The sequence below is a fragment of the Pristis pectinata genome, chromosome 12 (genome assembly GCF_009764475.1).
Source record: "Pristis pectinata isolate sPriPec2 chromosome 12, sPriPec2.1.pri, whole genome shotgun sequence".
Taxonomy (NCBI): Eukaryota; Metazoa; Chordata; class Chondrichthyes; order Rhinopristiformes; family Pristidae; genus Pristis; species Pristis pectinata.
This window is the reverse complement of record NC_067416.1, coordinates 54271551-54286315: the sequence shown is the minus strand read 5'-3', so window position 1 is coordinate 54286315 and position 14765 is coordinate 54271551. Positions and strand designations below refer to the sequence as shown.

At 42.6% G+C, this 14765-nt stretch overlaps 1 pseudogene; it reads right to left on the bottom strand.

Moving 5' to 3' along the window:
* Positions 1 to 669: 669 nt before the first annotated feature.
* Positions 670 to 14504, bottom strand: LOC127576384 (Ig heavy chain C region-like; annotated as a pseudogene).
* Between the last annotated feature and the right edge of the window lie 261 nt (positions 14505 to 14765).

Below are 14765 nucleotides of genomic sequence, written 5' to 3'. Positions count from 1 at the left end.
CCCAGCCTGCCGTGTTCTGCATATTTTACGTGATTGATGCAAAGCTTGAAATTACTTTGCAAGAAGGGTTCAGCTTATCAAGAACCCGGAGTTAGCTTGATATCTCTCATCATAATCATCATCGGGATTGCATTTCTTGTGATTGCTTCAATGTGTTTATATAATGGTGGAGTGCAGTTGCATTTCAGAAAATATATAATAATCTCATCCCCTTGCTGTTTGAAATGTGTGCAGTTGTCGTAGAGCTGTTGCTCTTCCCTTTCTCTCTTATGGGGTAGTGTGACTTCCTATTTTTTTCTCAGCTACGGCGCATCCCTATCACGATCCATGCATGACATCCTCCTACAATTCTGGATAGATGTAGAAATAGGAGAAAAGAGGAATCTGAACTCTAGAGGGTTGGATCCGAATCCCCGCAACTGAACAGTGGTGTTCAAGTATGTCCAGGGAATTCTACAGTGATGGATTTTAACATATCTCTGAGCCGTCTGTGCGTTTGAGCGTGGAGCACGGGTTTTACAATCCTCGACACACTCAAATAAATAGCCTATCGCTATGGTCAAAATTGGAGAAACAATGAAATTAAGTGATCTTGTGGTAACTTCAAGACTGGAAGGAAAAAGGTATTTATTGTGTATTTTCAAAAAACTCAATTCATTTGAGTGATTCTCATTGACAAGAATTTACAGTGTCCATCAGTACAAGAGAAACGTTGACAAAACTAGGTTTACCGCTGGACCGATTGACCGTTCTGGCGATGGTCTTCATGGGGAGGGTTTCATGTCCCACCACACAGGAGACAGAAGCGCCGCTGGCCCACTGCTCCCTCCCGATGGATAACATACTGTACATGAAGTAGGAGCTGTTGCCGTTCTCCGGCAGCACTTTGGTGTTCTTGTAGTTGTGCGAATCCACCGGCTTGTCATCGACCGTCCACTTGACGAATATTCGGCGAGGGGAGAAACCTCTCACAAAGCAGGTGAGTGTTACGGACCTCTGAGCGGAGACTTCATCTGTCGGCGGAAGGAGGACGGAGACGGACGGTTCCAGCGGGTGTGGATCTGCGGAACAATTAGAGAGATTGTTTGTTACACCTCTGGTGCCACATTCACACATTATCGCTCAGTGAATATTCCTGATTGGACCATCTATCTCATTCAGTGGTCAATGTCCACGAAATTACATTTTGTCATGGCTCCGATGGTGTAGTTGCTGGAGCAACCACAGTGATTATCTGTGTGATCCGTTCTGGAATATAAATCTAACCCTCAAAGAACGAACTTAAAAATACGTGCTGCTGGAAATCTAAAATAAAAACCATGAACTTCAACATAAAACATCGAACAGGAAAATGCACTTCGACCCATGATGTGTTCCGAACTCATTTAACTAACTGATTTCGATTGCACTAATGAATTATCTCTAATAATGGTCCTATATCCCTCCATGCTCTTCATATTCTTGTGCCTATTTATGAGCCTATTGGACGCCTCGGTCGTATCTGCCTCTAGCAGAACCCGGGCAGCGCATTGCAGTCACCCACCGTTGTCTGTCTTAAAATCTTCTCTTGCTCATCTCCGTTGAAAGTTTCTCCCTCTCATCTTAAATCCATACCCTCTGGTATCAGGACATGTCGATCCTGTGAAAATTCATGCTGGCTCCCCACTCTTTCGATGCCTTCACCAAATTTTATACACATCTATCAGTTCTCCCCTCAGCACTCACCGCTCCAACGAAAACAACCCTGCATTACTTCATCTCTCCTGTCTAGCACCTGCATCCTGGTAAACCTCTTCTCCACACTCTCCATAGCCTCCTACAGCCTTCCTATAATGGTGCAACCAGAATTGAATGAAATGATCCATACAAAACCCAAACAGAATTTTATAAAGCTGTAACATAGCATCCTGAATCTTGAACTCACTGTTTTGACTATTGAAACAAACATGTCATGCAGCTTCTTTACCATACTATCAACATGTTCGGCCAATTTCACGAAGCTATGGACTCCAAGATCCATCATTATATCAGTGGTGAGAAGGGTCCTGCCATTAACTGTTTACTTTAGCTTTTCACGATGTCCCATTTGCAAAAGCTGACACATCTTCGGATTGAACACGACCTGCCATTTCGCCGGCAATATCCGCAACATGGGCAACATCCTGCTGCATCCTTTGGCGATCTACTGCACGATCCACAGTCTGTATCACCTGCAAATTTTCTCCTCTACCCATCCACATCTTCATCCAATTCATTAATAAATATTATAAATAACAGAGTTCCCAGAACTGATCCCTGCGTAAGACGGCTCGTCTTTGACGTCCAGCCTTAAAAAGACCAGTGGACCACCACCCTCTGTCTTCTTCGCGGAAACCATTTCCGAGTCCAAACTTTGAACGCACCGTTTATCACATGCATGTTAATCATCTTGACGAGGCTGCCATGAGAGACCTTGTCGAATAACTGACAAACGTCCATATGGACAACATCAACTGCTGCATCCGTTACCTTCGTCAGCTGCCTGAAAAACCTTAGTAAGTTGGGAATGCATTGGTCTGCCTCGTGCAAGGCCACGCTGACTCTCCTGAATTAGGACATGCTTTTCGAAATGCTCATGAATCCTATCCATAAGAATCCTCTCCAACAACTTCCACACCAGTGTTGCGAGACTCGTCGGTCTATGATTTTCAGGATTAGTCATAGTTAACCATTAACCAAAGCAACAATATTAGCTGCTTGACTGTCCCCGGGACCTCGCCTGTGGTTAGAGATGACATAAACATCCTGCTCAAAGCTCCAGGAATATCAGCTGTTGTCTCTCCCAAAGAACCTGGGGTGTATGCATCAGACACTGAGTACTTGTCCAAGTCAACAATCTTCAAGAGACACGACACCATTGTTTCATTTTCTCAAAATTCCCCGGCGTACTCGGATGTTACGTATTGATTTCATTGTCATTATCACTGAACTGGAGAAACCACCAAGCATGGCAGGCAGCAAGTGTGCAAAGTGAAGAAGGGAGCCAAAGTTGCAGGTAGAAGACACTTCCGAGAAGTGGCGAAGAAAGAAGACAAATAGGTATTAAGTTGCCGAAATGGTAGCGAGGAATTAATAGGGGAAGGGGGTGATTTCAGTTGGGCATTCACAGAGTGATGAATCAAACAAAGAACAAATAAGCAACGCACATGCAGATCTGTCTGTCTCTGGCCTCATGCACTGTTAAAACGTGTCCCGTTTCAAACTTGCAGGAAAAAAAGTACAGCTAATCCTCCGTCTGCGTAGGTTGAAGACTCCTGGAGTCAATATCGAATTCTCCACCTTTAGGTGAATTATATCAGACAACGGGTAACTACAGTTTCTTTCAGATATCCGTGTACCTCGCTGCTCTGACTGTTTCAGAAGTGGCCATCTATGCTGCACATGAAACTAACTCAGTTTCTCTCTCTCTCCATTACCGCAACATGATATGCTGGGCACACCCAACATACGTGCTGTAAAACATAGAATGGTATACACAGGAACAGGCTCTTCGGCCCACGGTGTGTGCCTAACTAATTCAACTGGTAATTATCCGCTTAACTAAACTATTCAATTCTGGTTACACAATGTCAATATCTCTCCCATTCTTTGCACGTTCAATTGCCTATCTGAAAGCCTGTTAAAACCCTGTGTCGTATTTTCCTCCACCACCACACCTGGAAACGCTTACAAGCCATCCATCACTCTCTAAGTTAAAAACGTGTCGGTACATTCCTTTGAACCTACCCCGTCTCCCCTTGAATGCATGCCATCTGATGTTAGACATTTCCATCCTGGGGGTTAAACAAACAGGCTGTCTACTCTAGCTGTGCCTCTCAATATCTTAGAAACTTCTGTCAGGTCTCCGTTGCGCTCCAGAGAAACCAGCCAAATATTTTACAACATCTCTTTCTTGCAGATATCCTCTGCAAGGCAGCATTCTGGTAAAACTATTCATAACTCTATGCAAAGCATTTACATCCTTCCGTTAATGGGGCGACCAGAATTGATTGCAATATTCCTGATTCGGCTGTCGGAGTTTTATAAATCTGCAACATAAACTCCTGACTCTTGAACTCAATGCTCCACTAATAAAGACAGACATAAAATACACCTTCTTTACCACCCTATCTTATGTGGTCACTTTCAGGGAGCTATGGACATTGAGACTAAGACCCTTCTGTACAACAACGATTGTAAAGATTCCTTCCACTAACTGGGTAACTCTCCCTTTATATTTGGTCTTCCAATCTAGAATACTTCACACTTGGCAGGACTATACTCCATCTGCCATTTCTCCACCCATATTTGCAATTGATCAAACTCCCGCTGTATCCTATGGCAGTCTTCCACACGATTGACAGCGCATCTTTGTGTCGTATGCAAACTTACGAAAATACCCATCCAATTTTACTAAAGGTGTTTGATATATATAGAAAACAAACAGGAGAGATCCCAGTTAGATCCCCGTGGAACACCACGAGTCACGGACCTCCAACCAGAATTGCTCCGATTGACAATTACACACTGTCTTCTGTGGGAACCGAAATCTGAATCCAAATGTCAAATCACGGTGGATCTCATGCATCTTCATCTTCTGGATGAACCTACCATGAGGCGCTATGTCAAACATCTTACTAAAATCAGTGTAGAAAACATCCATATCTCCACCCTCATCGATCACTTTCGTCACCTCCTCGAAACTCTCAATCGTTAATAAGACATGATATTCGGACAACAATTCCATGCTGACTTTCCGGATTTAGGCCATGCTTTTCCAACAGCTAATCAATCCTATCTCGAGAAATCCTCTCCAGTAGCTTCGCTGCCACTTACGTGAGATTCGTCGGCTATTTGCAACACATTCTGCTTTCTTCTTTGTTTCTTCGTCGTCTAAATTACCTCATTAACAGATTTCACCAGACCTTCACGACATATTATCCCCATGGTGACATTGACCTCACACTATCATCTTTGTCCTCTCCATCAAATTCCCAACTTTTCGAAACTTTCCCATTTTTTCTCTCTTCAACAGGCCCGATGAACGCGTTTCATGGAGCAATAACACCGAATTTCTTTCCACTGGTTTTGTCTACCCTGCTCACTGTTCTCAACTATTTGATTCTGTAACACTAAAGAAACGTAAAACCTCCACCCCACTGTACCCACTCCACCAGCCCTCACCTTTTTCCTTGCGGATTGAAGCCCTTTTCGGAGTGGGAATTTCAGCATGTCGCACCACGCAATCGAACACATTCCCACTCAGCCAAGCTTGCGTTGAGATGCTTAGGTTGCTGATCACGCTGTCGGGAGTCTCTCCGGGCTGGTAGGCAGTCTCTGATTTCAACTCCTTCGTTCCTTGCATCCACGTTACTCGGACGCCATAAGGTGCATGAGAGACGACGCAGGTTAAGGTCACGTTCGCTTCCAGTAAGACTTGCTCTAGTGGTGGTGGCTGAATTGTAATCTGTTCCTCTTCGCAAGTGTTAACATCTGTGCCAGATAAATGAAAATCAAGCCAGCTTCATCAACAGAAAATGAAATGGAGATGTATCTTCTCAGCTCTAAATCGGATAGGATACATTCCTGGCATGGAGTCTTTAGTTTTTAACCACTTCCTCTCTATGACCAAAGACCAACTCCAAGGCTGGAAGGGGAAGCTGTGCCGTGGGATTGTCCCTGACGTCAGTGAACGTCTACCTTGTACTGAATTCGACACTTACAGTGAGATATGAAACAGAGATGCGTCTCTTACCTTGAGAGATGCTGATGTTTAAGCTTTGCATGTTCTTTTTATGGATGACCTGACAGGTAATGACTGAACCAGTGAACCACGCTCCGGCTGAGAATGTCACCTGGCTTGTCGCGGAGAAGTTCCCATTCACCTTATAGGAGGGAGAGGTGACGACACCTGAAGTCAGGAGCTGTCCATTCTTTAGCCACTTTACAGTGAGTTGTGCTGGCCGGAAGTCGCTTATCGAACAGACGGCTGTCCCTTTCTTGCTCCTTTTGATTTCCTCATGGGAATTCACGGTGATGATGACGTCTGGATGAAGCACCAGCTCGATCTTCATGAAAATAAACAATTGAAATTTCTCTTGAAATGCAAGCGATTGTTCAAGAAGAAAGCGATTTATTTGCAGAGAATTCACTAGGCAAACAAAGAGAAATTAAATTGAAATAGTCCTTTCACTCAAAGTAACTTCTCTCCATTTCAGCTCAGTAATGCAGCCTGCAACTCACTTCATCGTCGTGGAATTATGAAACTGCAACCAAATTGTTGATCCTATCAACGTGCTTCAAGAAGTGCTGGTAAACTGGAAGTAGTTTAGGTAAGTAATTCACTTGTCGGCCTGGAAATGATGGGCTGGAAGTTCTCTTCATCAACTGTACAGCTCCTCGGCCTCTATAATTCTAATCCCCGACGCCCCCCCCCCCAGGGAGCTCTTAATCAGGTTATTTCAACGGCTCCATGTGTTGGCCGGTTCAATGATCTAATTTATCTCTGGATAGATAAGATTCTCCCGAATTAATATGGAGTTGTCTCTAATTATATTACACAAATGCTCAATTTTTGCACTGTCTGCCCAGACAAACATGTTTGCTCTTTATTCAAACCCGTTCAGAGTATCACAATGTCAGGGACCACTTGTCCTTAAATCTCAAGAATTGAAGTCAATTTCTTGATATCCCTGGGTCTCTCTAATCCACCTATTCTGGTATAAACATCAACGGTTCTATTTTCTATTTCCACTGATTTGTTAAGGCACATGTCTTTATAACTGTGAACAGTATCCCAGGTGCCATGTGAATACTAGCTGTGTGTCCTTCACTCTTCCAGATATATGTAAATAGCATCTGCATGTGCTTCACTGAATGGTGTAACCTCATCTGGCATAGAGTTGGAAACTTAACGATACAACGATACATTATGTCAAATATGAATATTTTTCTGTCGAGTTTGAGCAAATATATTCTTATTTTCATATCCCGCACTCTCAGCATAGCGCGCGGCCTTGCTTTATACCCCAACACTCACCGGGCATTTGGACTTCCTTGACTGTATCACCGGACCGAACCACACAGTAGATGGCGCTGCTCCCCGCTTCTGACTCGCTGACTGTCAATTGGCTGCTACGGGTGAAAGTTCCCTTCCTGTTGAACACCGCGGTGTAGGTCTTCAGTCCGGTGGTGATCGGCACTTTATCTTTCTTCCAGGAAATGATGATGCCCGACGGAGAGTAGTCCGTCGCCACACATCCGAAAGTGAGCAAGTCGGTGGGACTGGGTTGCTCACAGGAGAGGAGAGGGTAGAGAGAGGGGGCCGCTGGTGCCGCTGGAAGGGAATAGCCACGTCAATGAGCTAAACTTCCTATTCTTGTTTGCAGGATTTTGAAATAAATGTTAGATTGAAACATTCTAATTCATTTCGCAGTATTTCGTTTAAAGAAGTTGCCGTAACCGTATAATGTCAAGACGCTTCTTCGTTGACCTAGTCTAATGAGAGCGAAATTAGTTCCACGAACACAGAATTGAAAATGCATGAAATATAAGACCAATTTCTGCTTGAATTGTATCGACACTGTGAAGCCCGAATTCCTTGTGAGCAACGTATCCTGAAACGTCACGGAACAAACAAATTTGACCAGCCCCATAAAGAAAATGGCACTGCAAAGAATTTCCGAAAACTACACGGCACGATGGATCTACACAATGTACTTTAACAACGTGCCAAATATTCCTAAACAGCAGGCGAACCCGCAAATTATCCCGCCTTGAAGCACATTGGTGCAGGTTTCTTGGGATTTCACTGCCGGAAAGTTACAGTCGAAGTCATACACCATTCTGAACTGCATATATAGTGCTGGGCTTCCACCTTTCATTACTGACAACTTTCCAAGGACAAATTTGTCATGTGTAATGCCCTGCAGCTATCATTAGAATTGGAGTCAGGGTCAAAATTCCACAACAGCACCAGTTACAAGCTAATCAGAGGGAAAGGCAGGTGGAAGGTCGTTTTCCAGTTCGGTGTTAAATACTGCTGTTAAATATTTTTAAAAAGGTTTACATCGAACACGGTCTCCCCTCGACTGACCAGCCTGGCATCGCCGGACAATTAAATTTAGAAATGGGGAATAAACATACAACGAAATGTCTTCTTGTCACACACAAACCCGCCATCCCCGACTCATACAGAGCATTGTCTATCCACAGGTTTAACTTCGTTCCAAACTTCGACTAATTACATAGACCTGATCCGCATCAATATCACCAACTGGGTTATTTCTCCGAGACAACTCAGTCCAAGGAAAAAAAAACCTCCTTCATTCACAAATAGTAATAAATATACTTGCGATTCAAATGACAGCAAAGTGCAACATAGGACAATAAAAGGTAGACACCAGGCAACTAGACAGTGTATTCTCCCATGGTGAGAAGTTGCGCCGCAACAGGCAGGGCGAACCGTGGTAAAATGACCAGTTCAACAAAGAGACCACTGAGAAAAAACTTGATTTCATTTTTTAATCCAATCAGCTCAACCGGCAAAATCTTTCGAAATGAACTACGATTTAGAACATACAATATGGAACATTACAGCACAGGCTATCCCTTGGTTCCACGATGTTCTGTCGACATTTTATCCTGCTAAATGATCCATCTAACCTTTCCCTCCCACATAGCTCTCCATTTCTCTATCATTCATGTGGCTATCTTAGATTCTCTTAAATGTCCCTAATATATCTGCCCCCACAACCTCTGCTTGCAGTGCGTTCCACGCTACACACCACTCTCTGTGTCAAAAAACGTACTGCTGAAATCCAACCCTGTACTTCCTCAGATCACCGTAAAATTATTTCCAGGCAGCATCCTTTTAAATCTCCTCTGCACTCTCTCTAAAGCTTCGTGTAATGAGGCGACCAGAACTGAACACAATGCTCCAAGTGTGTTCTAACCAGAGTTCTATGCAGCTTCAACATTACCTTGCGGACCTTGAACTCATTGCCCCGCATGAGAAGGCCAACAGACCATCATGCTTCTTAACAACACTATCGACCTGCGCGGCAAACTTGAAGGATATATGGACTTTGACCCAAGGATCCATCTGTTGCTCCACACTGCTAAGACTCCTGCCTTTAACCTTGCATTCTGCCTTCAAGTTTGATCTTCAGAAGTGTATCACTTCACTACTTCTAGGGTTGAACCCCATCTGCCACCTCTCAGCTCAGGACTGCGTTCCATCAATATCCTGTTACAATCTGCAACAACGTCTACACTATCCACAACGCCACCAAAAATTGTATCATCAGCAACCTTGCGAACTCACCCTTCTACAACCTCATCCAACTCATTTATAAAAATCACAAAGAACAGGGGTCCCAGAACAGATCCCTGCGGAAGACCACCGGTCACCGACCTAGAGGCAGAATACGTTCCATCAGTCACCACCCTCTGTCTTATATGAGCGAGCCAATTCTGAATCCACATAGCCAGGTTTCCATGGATCCCATGCCTGCTGACTTTCTGAATGAGCTTTCCATGAGGAATCTTATCAAATGGCTTAGTAAAACCCATGTATACCATATCCACTGCTCTGCTTCATAAATATGATGTATCACATTCTCAAAGGATTCAATCAGGCGCGTGAGGCACGAGCTGCCCCTCAGAAAGCCTTTCTGACTGTCCTTCATCAGCCTATGATTCTCCAAATGGCCATAAATCCTGTCTCCAAGAATCTTCTACAATAATTGGTATAGCTTGGTAACAAAATGCTCCTTTTGAAATCATGAGGGCAAATCGGCAAATCATGTCGCTGAGATCTACTGCGACAGTGCAACTGAGAGCATCAGAACAAGGAAATAGACTGTGGTCTCCGTTCTGATATCATTAAAGATTTTTTGCAACCCTTCATATTTCACACACTGCAATCCGATCCTCTCAGTAGGCTGAGTGTCAAGGAAAAGTCAGGCTTGGTCTGTTTTCATGGCGAGTAAATATTCACGATTCACTCTCATTGAAAACGACATAAATTTAACAACTGTTTCTAACTGGTGAGCGAAATATTATAATACATCAAATAGGAATATATGTGTACTTTCAAACAATCAATGATTGCATGAATAAATGACTACCTTTGGAACAATAGGTCTCAAATAAAATATATATGACATTATCTATAAATGTCTGTCTATCTTCATTCCAAATCAATATCGATGCTTTGGATTTAGTTTAATTTCGATTCCTGCACAGAATATATATCGTCTGATCATTCTTCGTGTCGGTACTCCAGATAATCTGAGTTTGGCAGGAAAGGATCGCACTAATTATGGTGTGGTGGAAGACTGCTGGTTTTTACCAATGTAAGGCTCGAGACCTATAAAATGAAAGAAGCTGGAAATAAATTAGCACAATGTTGTTGCTGGAAATCGCCCCAAAGGTATCCATCAGACCAAGTGCTCTCAGAAAATGAATGCAATTTGAATGGAAGCTCCGTTATTTTATGACAAATCAAACAGTTGTAGTCCCGTGCTCCCCATTATTCACGAGAAAAGATGATCCTTATTTATATAATGATAATTATTGGAAGGAAATTAGAGAACGATCGGTGAAAATTGGATAAGAAATTTTCATTCACACTGGTTATCAAGATTTCATTCATGAGGATTAAGGAGAACTCTGTCGATGCAAATGTCTGAATGAACTTAACTGTTAGAATATAAATGCAACAAATGCGTTCCAATATCATGTTACTCCTTCGGAATTAAAGGGATAGGCATCAGTTTTTATTCATCTCTCTGTGTACCACGATACAATAGACTGCACTCCATCTGAATTTAGTAACAATCAACTGAAAAGTTCTGTTGATTGCAGTGACGATTAATTGTGTTCCCTGCTGTTTTAAAACGACTTTACTTCGTCACTCCAACAGCAAATGATATTCTACGACTAACATCGCATCACTGTGAACAAAGCATTGATTTTTTTTTAAATTAGCAACTTTTCAATTAGTTGAAGAAAACCTATTTTAATTCGACGTCTTCAACAATACGAAGTGGTCTGCCTTTCCTTCGCTACAGATGGGAGACTAATCTTATGATTAAAATGCAATGACATGAAATCAATGTTGCTTGTCAGATAAATACAGCACGATTTTAAGACTACAGGAACCTTCCATTGTTCCATATTACTCTCTAGTTTCAGTGCTCACGGAGTTGGGTAGAAATGTCATCGTGTAAGTAAAATAACAAGGGGAAAGCATTTTGCGAATTTCCTTCGCATTTCCACAATGTTCGTCCTCAATTACTATAAGTATTCTTTGATTTGTTACTTATGAACTTCTCAAATGGAGGAACATTTTCTGTGTGAAGGACAATGACTGGTAAGAATAATTGTTGAAATTCAAATTGTCATTCCGATAAATAGATGTATTAATAGATCTGTACATTATATTTGAATTCTTAATTCTGCTCATTTTCACGCGAAATTATTTGCAGATCTTTTTTAAGATGTGCATTAAAACAGAAGGTACAGTAAATCTCCAGGAGGTCAGGCGGCAGCTGCGGAACGAGAAACCGAGTTCAACCCGAAGACTATTCGAGGACAAGTTCTGTCCAAGGATCTTCGACCACAACGTGAACTCGGTTTTTCATTCCTCACGCGCTGCATGACCTGCAGAGTGATTGCAGAATTGATTGGTTTTATATAACATTTTCTAGCAATGTGTTCTTTAGCATCTACATCTTTTTAATTGCTCGTTTTAGAAACACATTTCTTCTTTGTCTCCCATCAATTAATCTAATCCGACATTTCGTGAAACAGCGACACTCGCTGCCACTCGAATGAACTGTTCAGAAGCGCCAACCGGAGGTACAGATCTAAAATACATATTATCTCTCTCAGACAATGAAACATTGATACCACTGAATGGGCTGCGTCACGAAACAACTATTCGAATCCATTTCACCAGAATAACTTCAAAAACATCTCCATTCAAAGTCATAAAACTTTTCTCGCATTCAGCCAAGCATTGTAGATTCACCCAAATGTAACAAAAAAGGGCAATATGGTTTGCTATTACATGGATCGTGTATAACCGATCGTAATTTTGTAGCACAACGTTAATATTGGTTCAACTTGCCGCTTCTTGGTAATTCTAGCTATATTTATGCATAATTCTCCCAGCGTACAAACCTTGAACTTCTGTTGCTTTGAATTACAAGAAAATGTCACTTATCCCATTCAAACTGTGCTGGAGATAAGATCAACAGGCGGCAAGGCGATTCCCCGAATTGATACATAAATTACAAAAAATACGGTAATTAAGCCCTCGCCATTTACCCGTTTTAAATTTGTCTTATCCCCTGTACTCCCACATAACACCGACAGGAAGAAGGTGCCTGCTGTTGGTCAGGAAATGATGTTCTGTAATTCCAGGTTAAGCATAGCAAAAATGTTGATAAATTAGAAACTGCCAAGCTATTGAAAGCAACCAAGACAAGGATTTTATTGAGTAAATAAGCATGAAATGATATCTACACAGAGCCAATGCACTTACAGAAATTAGCATGAAAAAAATCAAAATTCGAGAACCCCACTTTTTAAGAACCATGTAACACTTTGCAAATCAATATCAGTGCCGAATTCCGGAGATTGGAAATTCTACGAACCTGAACAAATTTCCAAACTTACCTGGCAGAGCAGAGTTAAATCACAATTCGAACAGTCGATGAATACATACGCGTTTCTTACCGTAAGTCACCGTCACCATGGTTCCTCCTCCCCAGTAGTCGAAGCAGTCACAGTGTTACTCTCCATGGGCAGCGTCACACAATAACCTGATCTGTAACGAACAGACAGAAAACAAAAATTCCTGTAAATTCTCGTATTTCAAAATTAATGCGAGGCTATTATTGCTCTTATACGCTATAACTGGTTAAAGGAAGCATTCCAACCGACACAAATTGCAATGATGCGGTATATCAGACAGGCCCATGATATGCATCTTAAATATTTTTTGTCGATAAATTATAATTTACCACCGGTTTGGCATGCACCAAAGTCTCCTGGGCATAATTAGGACCTCGTTGCGTGAACAATTGGATTCAAATTTTGCACTCTGACTCAGAACCACACAATTCAACAGGCTGAGCTTCTTTTTCGCATTGACGGGAACCGCTGTGTATTCCAAGTATACACAGTGAGACAAGTCATGTCTAATACCCTACAGGTTGATTGCTGAAGAATGATCAGGTCGAATCCCATCTCGCTCGGAGAACCATCATTCAGGCAGCGCTGACAGGGTGCACTGGTGGGATTTATCACCATGTACTGCTCACTGCCACAGATCAAGCAAAATATTGTCCTTCCGCAGCATATGTAAAATTGGACGTAATTGCGTACGAAGACCGTTACACTTTTCTTGATGGTCCTATGTTACTTCAGATGTTTCCTCTATATGTAAAGCTCCTGCCCTAAGCATCTTCCTGCCCTTCTGGTAAGTTCAAACAGGATAAAATTAGTTGCCTGAGTTTTTGTACGGGAAGCTAGCCGTTTGCCTTTCCGTGACCCACTGTAGGTAGCACAGTGAAGCGGACCGGAACAAAAACTGTAATCCTCTGTTCAGGATCAGGATTCACTCAAAATAAACACCATGCGGGTTTATAAATGCTCCATAAGGTCACAAATAACACTAAATATGAACGTAACCGCAAACTTCTCCCTGTATGCACCGCTTGCATTGAACCGAGCATATTATCCGATTCTGCAATTACAAACAATGTTGCTGTTACAGAAGATAAAAAGCAAAATATCACATCAGTGTGGTAAGTTATTGAAAAACCGTCCGTGCTTCCTTTTCAGGCAGTCATTGATGCATTTGAAAAATATACACTCACCATTAATTTATGAAGGAAAATGATGGTATTCCCATCATGCTGTTCTTCTACGGATCCGACCATGGATCCTCCCACAGTGTGCTTCGCACAATAATAGACGGCGGTGTCTTCCGTGCTCAGGTCCCTCACGTCCACGGCGAAAATATTGTTTGAACTGTCTTTGGACGGAGTAAATCTGCCCTGAATCCCCGAGGCGAAGTACTTGCTCGAAGAACCGTAGTATGCAAGCAGCCACTTCAGCCCCTTTCCCAGGGACCTGACGAATCAAGCTCATACAGTAGCTGCTGAGAGTGAACCCGCTGGTTTTACAGGTCAGTGTCAGAGAATCTCCGGGTCCTGGCGGTCGCCGCCTCTGGCTGAGTTAACACGACATCAGAATGGACACCTGTAAGTAAAATAGAAAAAAAAACAAGAAACTGAGATTTAATCTTGGGACAATGAGTACTATCTGTCTAATTTCTGAGAAGAAATGTGCTGAAGAGATGACAACTGAATCAGTGCCGTTCAGAAACTTGTCCAACAGAATTACTCACGGGATAAGAACGCCAAAAACAGGCTGAGTAAAGTCACCGACCACATTCCGGTGGGAAATGTGACGAGATTGTTTCTGCGCAGAACCTTGCAACAGACCAGCTGCAGGGAAGTTGGAATGTGGAGCATGTGAGAGACATTTAAATACCCGACGAAAAGGGGCGCGGTTGTGGGTGGCGCCTGCTGAATGAGAGGGGCGTCTGCAGGAGCAAAGCCACCCCTCCCACATTACCAGCAGGATTGAATCATACCTTGAAACTTGTTAACAAGTGCAGAATAACTGTGCATCACTTCAGTTAACATTAGCAGGTATCCACCACACGA